Raw genomic sequence first — 6225 nt, 5'->3', positions numbered from 1 at the left:
CAGTGCACTCTCTTTTTTTCTGAAGGCATTCTGACAAATAAAATCTCTTCACTTTTCAGATAAGATACGGAGTATGTTACACTTCTGTGGCAATCTGAAGTGGCACACTCGTTTTCTGTTTTTTTGTTTTTTGATTTTTGCTGTTGTTGTTTCATTATTGCTGTATCCTCAGGCTTAAATTTATTCATCAGAAATTAGCTGGTCTGCAGCCAAGTGAGTCCTGATTCATTTCTAGTCAATGGTTAAACACATTCCATTTATTCACTACCCCAAACGTATTATCTGGGAATGGAGAGACTGGGATACTCTTACAGTTGGGTTAAAAATGCCCACATGAGACAAAGGTCAACTCTGAGCCATGGCTATGAATACTGTCTTGAGTTCCTCTTATTAAGAGATGCTATTACTTACGGTGCCTGGGTGGGTCAGTTGGCTTTGGCTCAAGTCATGTTCTCACAGCTCATGGGTTTGAGCCCCATGTCCGGCTCTGTGCTGACAGCTTAGAGCCTGGAGTCTGCTTCAGATTCTGCCTCCTTATCTCTCTACCCTCCCTTGCTTGCACTCTCTCTCTCATAAATAAGGAAACATTAAAAAAAATCTTTTCTAAAAGAGACGCTATTACTCAATCCAAGATAAGTGTGAAGGGTGAGGATGTGGGGGTGTAGGCTTCCATTGCTACCCTATGTTTGAAAGGAAGAAGGAGAACAGGAGAAAGAAAGTACGTAAGTGGCAGGAGAGGAAGAAGGGAGCAGATGGAGGGAGAGAGGAAAGGAGAAAGGGACTTAAATGCTAAGAGATAAATGAATGCTAACTCAAGCCTTCTAAATATGTAGTCTAGGAATACCAGAATGCCCAAACCATTCAGTGGTAAAATCTGAGTTCCCTCATCACCATGAAACTTCAACTTTATTCACTGAGAGAAATCTTTCCCTTCAGGGGCCTCCTGGCTGGTTTAGTTGGTTGAGCCATCGGACTGTTGACTTTCGGCTCGGGTCATGATCACACAATTATGGGATCGAGCCCTGCATTGGCTTCTGTGCAGACAGCACAGAGCCTGCTTGGGATTCTCTCTCTGCCCCCTCTCTGCCCCTCTCCTGTACGTGCATGTGCTCTATCTATCTATCTAACTCTCTCAAAATAAATAAATAGACATTAAGGAAATCTTTCCCTTCAGTATCCAAGTCTGTATCTTTAATATCAGTGACCTCACTAAATGGGAAAATGACATACCTTTGTTTGCAATTTTCAGGAAGATAACTCTAAGTCGGGGTTTGCTTGGACAATGAAATAACAATCAAATGTTTATGGTTTTCCAGGTTCCACTGAGATTTAAATATTTTACTCTAACAAAAAAAGATACCCAAGAATACTGAAACAATTAAAGTATTTCTTGTGAGTCTTGAGTTTCTGTCGGAGAGTAACAAACTGCAGTCAAATGGTATAAGAACATTACTCTTCAGTTCCATGTTAAATGGGAAAGGCATATCAATAAAGATTATACACAACAAAGAGAGGCTTTGGGAAGAAGTCTGATAAAACAAACGGGTATCTAGAGGTGCTTGGATGGCTCAGTCAGTTAAGCACCCAACTCGTGATTTCGGCTCAGGTCATCACCTCGTGGTGGTGAGATTGAGCCCCATGTCGAGCCCTGGGTCAGGCTCCTGGGCGTGGAGTCTGCTTAAGATTCTCTCTCTCCCTTTCTCTCTGCCCCTCCCCTGCTTTTTCTTTTTGTCTCTCAAAAAAGTACCCATAATTATCATTAGAAATTAAACACAGATCCAGTAAAATTATGAATCTGTTGAATAGAGAGAAGTCTTAGTCACTTTAAAGCTAGTGATTAAGCCTTCAGCTAATGACTTCCTTCTAGACTGTTACTGGAAGCACAGCTAGAGCCTTTCAGGCCTCATCAGAGCAGGGCAGGAAAAGGGAGGAGGAGCTGAAATGCAGATCAGCTTATTTCCTTGTTTGGACAAGTGCTGATGGAAGATTGGATGGAACACGCACCTGGAATGATGGCCTCTAATATTATTAGTGGTCATTTCAGTGCATGCCAGACAAGGGATGCTTGACTTAGGTAGACGTAAGAGACCTTCTCTAGGCTTTTCTAAAAGGATGCTAAGGCAAGTCTGTAGAAATCACTATAAAAGCCTTAGATCTTTTAAGCAGTAAATGACTCCCCCGACACTCGTGTTCTCGAAAGCTAAGGGATGTGGAATGTTCTGGTCTACCTTATTCCCATGATTAGCTGAATTTTCAGTTTGTATTAAATAAAGAATGCTTGTTTTCCAAAAAAAAAAAATAGTGGATATTAAAACAAACTGAAGACATAGGGGCTTGGTGACATTATTGAACAATACTTATCAGTAATGATTAAACAGCAAGTAAACTTATTTTTTGATACAATAACCTCACTAAATCCTCAGAAGAATGCTAACACCCATTTTACAAGTGGGTTTAGAGTTTTAGTCCTAGCTTCGTCAGTAATCAGCTAGATCTTGGATAAACTGCTTACTCTTTTCGCTCTTTTCCCTCCTATGTGTAAACAGATATACCTGATTTAATTATGTCACAGGGTTATAATAAAAATTTAGTGATAGGAAGAAATAAAGATTCTGCGATAGCAAAATTTGGTGACATGTAAGTGAGTAGAAGCATTAGTTAATAAAGCATTACAAAAGAGAAAGAGAAAAATAAAATAATCAGAAATGTTGAAAATATAAATATACGATCATAAGACATATTACATATAGAGCAAATCTGTTCATTTGGAGTAAAATTATTTGTAGGTAAGTTAATTGTGATCTAACAGCATTAAAACCAAATGATGGTAGTGCTGATTAAAGTCTAACCTACATATTTCTTTCTTAAAATTAAAAAATTTTTTAAGTTCATTATTTATTTTTGAAAGAGGGACAAACAAAGCATGGGGTGGGGGGGCAGAGAGAGAGGGAGACACAGAATCTGAAGCAGGAACCAGGCTCTGAGCTGTCAGCACAGAGCCTGACATGGGTCTCAAACCCACAAACTGTGAGAGCATGCCCTAAGCCGAAGTCCGACACTTAACCGACTGAGCCACCCAGGCGCCCCTAATCTACATATTTCTAAAATGGTTCCTATGTGTGATTCTGTGCCTATTGAGAACCTGTGAAATAGAACTACCTAAATCAACACAGAATATAACTTTAAAAATAGAACACTGAGAGGGGCGCCTGGGTGGCTCAGTCAGTTGAGCGGCCGACTTCGGCTCAGGTCACGATCTCACACTCTGTGAGTTCGAGGCCCGTGCTGACCGCTCAGAGCCTGGAGCTTGCTTCGGATTCTGTGTCTCCCTCTCTCTCTGCCCCTCCCCTGTTCATGCTCTGTCTCTCTCTGTCTCAAAAATAAATAAACGTTAAAAAAAATTTTTTTTTAATTAAAAAAAAAACCAGAACACTGAGGAAAAACTTTTGAATATGTATGGAGTGTTTGGGTTGTCATAATAACTGACGGCATTGGTGGTGAGCAGTGGGTAAGGATGTTAGACGTTCAGGCCTGGCCAGTATGGTCTGCACACTGCATGATTGCCCTTTATCCCACATGACTCTCAACCGTCCTTTTATGACTAAGGTGAATGCAGAGTAAACAGAAAGTACAATTGTATCCCATGTTTCCTCTGACCTTGAGCTTTCTGAGGATTCTTAGAGAAACCAAGCCAATCAGAGTTGCAGCTTTATGGCATAGCCTACGATGCTCAGTCTTTGTGATTATGACAGCAGATATGTGTGGTATGTGCAAACCACTTCCTAGACAGGCTCACAGTGGAATGACAGGATAGAAGAAAGAGGATTCTGTTCCCCTGGAAAGGAGTTATCACTGAACCTCTGAAATGGCCCAATTTTTCAAAAATTTTATACCAATATAACTATCAATAACAAAATATCCAAGTAACAGTGGCCCCAGTAATAGGAACATTATTATATCACTCAACAAGGAGTCCACATCTTCTTCCCTATGCACCTCCTCGTGACTATAGATGGCTACACAATTACAGTACATCCTACCCTTCCACCTACACATCCTGGGGAAGGAAAGGAATAGTGACACAAATATGTCCCCTCACATGTCTCTCTTCTTTTTTCAGGCGGAAAATAATACCCAAAAGGCCCCACGGAAATAATCTCTTTATATTCTATTGGCTAGAACTGGTCACATATTTATCCCTATGTCTGGAACTGGGTAAGGGGACAGGAACTACCATGTCTGGAACTGGGTAAGGGGACAGGACTACCACTGGCTTGGAATACTCACAACTCATCCCCTGGGTTTGGGATACTGCTGCCTGCACAAAACTGGGTTCTTTAGGTTTTTGATAAGGAAAAGGGTTACGTGATTATCAGACCTAATGGCATATCACAATTTTTGCCACCAAGATTTCAGAGATTAAAACTATTAATTTCTGCATTCATGAAAGAAAGAGAAGGAAGTTGGCACTTCTTTCTCTCATCTTCTGCCTCATTGCTATAAATAAAGGAAAACAAGTAGAGTAGAATTTTTCAGAAAATGGAACCATATTGGTTACAAACTCTTAAGGGACCTGATCCAACGACAAGGAAACCTGAGTGTGCCACCAGGATTTGGGCATATCACTAGGGCTCAGTAGGCACCCCACCCCCCACCATAAATTAAGAAAGATTGGATTAGATGAATTACTAGTAGGTCACTTCTTGTTGCAAGTTTCCATGAGGCTTTGAATCAGCAGCTAAATTATACATGATGGTTTTAAAACTAACACTAATTTTATAACCACTTTGTAACTTATAGCCAAACCTTGTGCCCTACTGATCCTGAAGAATTAATGTGGTTTACAAAGCAATTTACTTTAAGGTAAAGAGAGTAGTTAGGAGAGATTCAAGCTCATCATTCATATTTGTAGTTTGACTAGCATAATCACACTCAGATACTTATAGTGAACTTATCAGGGAAGAATGTTTTCAAGTCAGTCTTCCCAAAAGAGTGTTACCAAGTGGTCCGGGAAGGAATGGGTTCCGAGGTAAAAATAACTTTAGGAGGTGCTGGGTTAATCATGATTAAACAGATTTCTTTATCACTGAATTTCTCAGAAATGTATAAAGTTAATGTGCATGATGAATCACCAAAAGAGATATATTATCTTTCAAGTTCCATTTTGACGATATATTCTTCTTTCATGAACACTTAATTTTCCCCATGTAGAAAATAATCACATCACCTTACTTGTATAGAGGGGTTCAAATAACAAAATATTTTGAAAGCATCATGTTTTGCAATATGAAAGCCTTTCCTCCCCAAAATTCTTTTTAAACTACTTTTTAACAGTTCTGACCAGGGTGATTATAAGATACCAATTTAATAGCACGTATCTACAAACAAAAAATAAACAAGTTTAAAAATACATATAGAATTGTCACGCATACCAATTTAATAACTATTAAATGATACAAACACTGCCTTATCAGTACTGTGAAAGTACAGTATTATAGGCAATGCACGCTTTTATTCCTACTGTTTTGATTTATTTCTCGGTGATCATTTTCACATCACCTTTGTGAAATATTTCATACAATAAAGGCTCGGGGAAACATACTTGGAGAAATTTTCAACTACTTTTCCAAATCTGTTATAATAAATTATAGACACATTTAAACTCATTTAAAAGAAGAAAAAGCAGGAAGACGGCAAGAGTAAAGCGCAGTAAAGTTTTTACTGCTTATAAAAATAAGTCAGTCAAGAAGGGATTCCAGGCTGGCAACATTCTAAAACTGTTAGCAGGCCAAAATCTCAAATTGTAATCTTTGTAGAAGGTGAACTGCATAGAGTGTATTTTTATTTCTTTATCATGCTGCTGGTAAGAGAGGGGTATTGCCTACCCAGAGGAACATCTTACTACCTGGAGCACAGCAGAAATGTGAGTCACAAAAAACACAGCAGACTTAGGGGCAACGGTCAGAGGGCAAGCCAGACTCCATTGGTTTAGTAGAAGAAAGAAGCCTTAAAAAAAAAAAAACAACCAACCAATTCAACCCTCCAAAATTGTACAAAATATCTTTCTTACAGGTGTCAGTTCTGAGTATGAACACATCACCATCTGCCAGTGAGCATATAGTACCAGAAGTGGCTTCTAAGCCCTTGGAATTTCAAATATCCGTGGTACGTTCAAGATATAACCGTGTCCCTATGGTAGAGTTGTAAATAATAATAACATTAATA

Source organism: Prionailurus bengalensis, chromosome C2 (genome assembly GCF_016509475.1).
Source record: "Prionailurus bengalensis isolate Pbe53 chromosome C2, Fcat_Pben_1.1_paternal_pri, whole genome shotgun sequence".
Lineage (NCBI taxonomy): Eukaryota > Metazoa > Chordata > Mammalia > Carnivora > Felidae > Prionailurus > Prionailurus bengalensis.
This window is presented reverse-complemented; position numbering follows the sequence as displayed.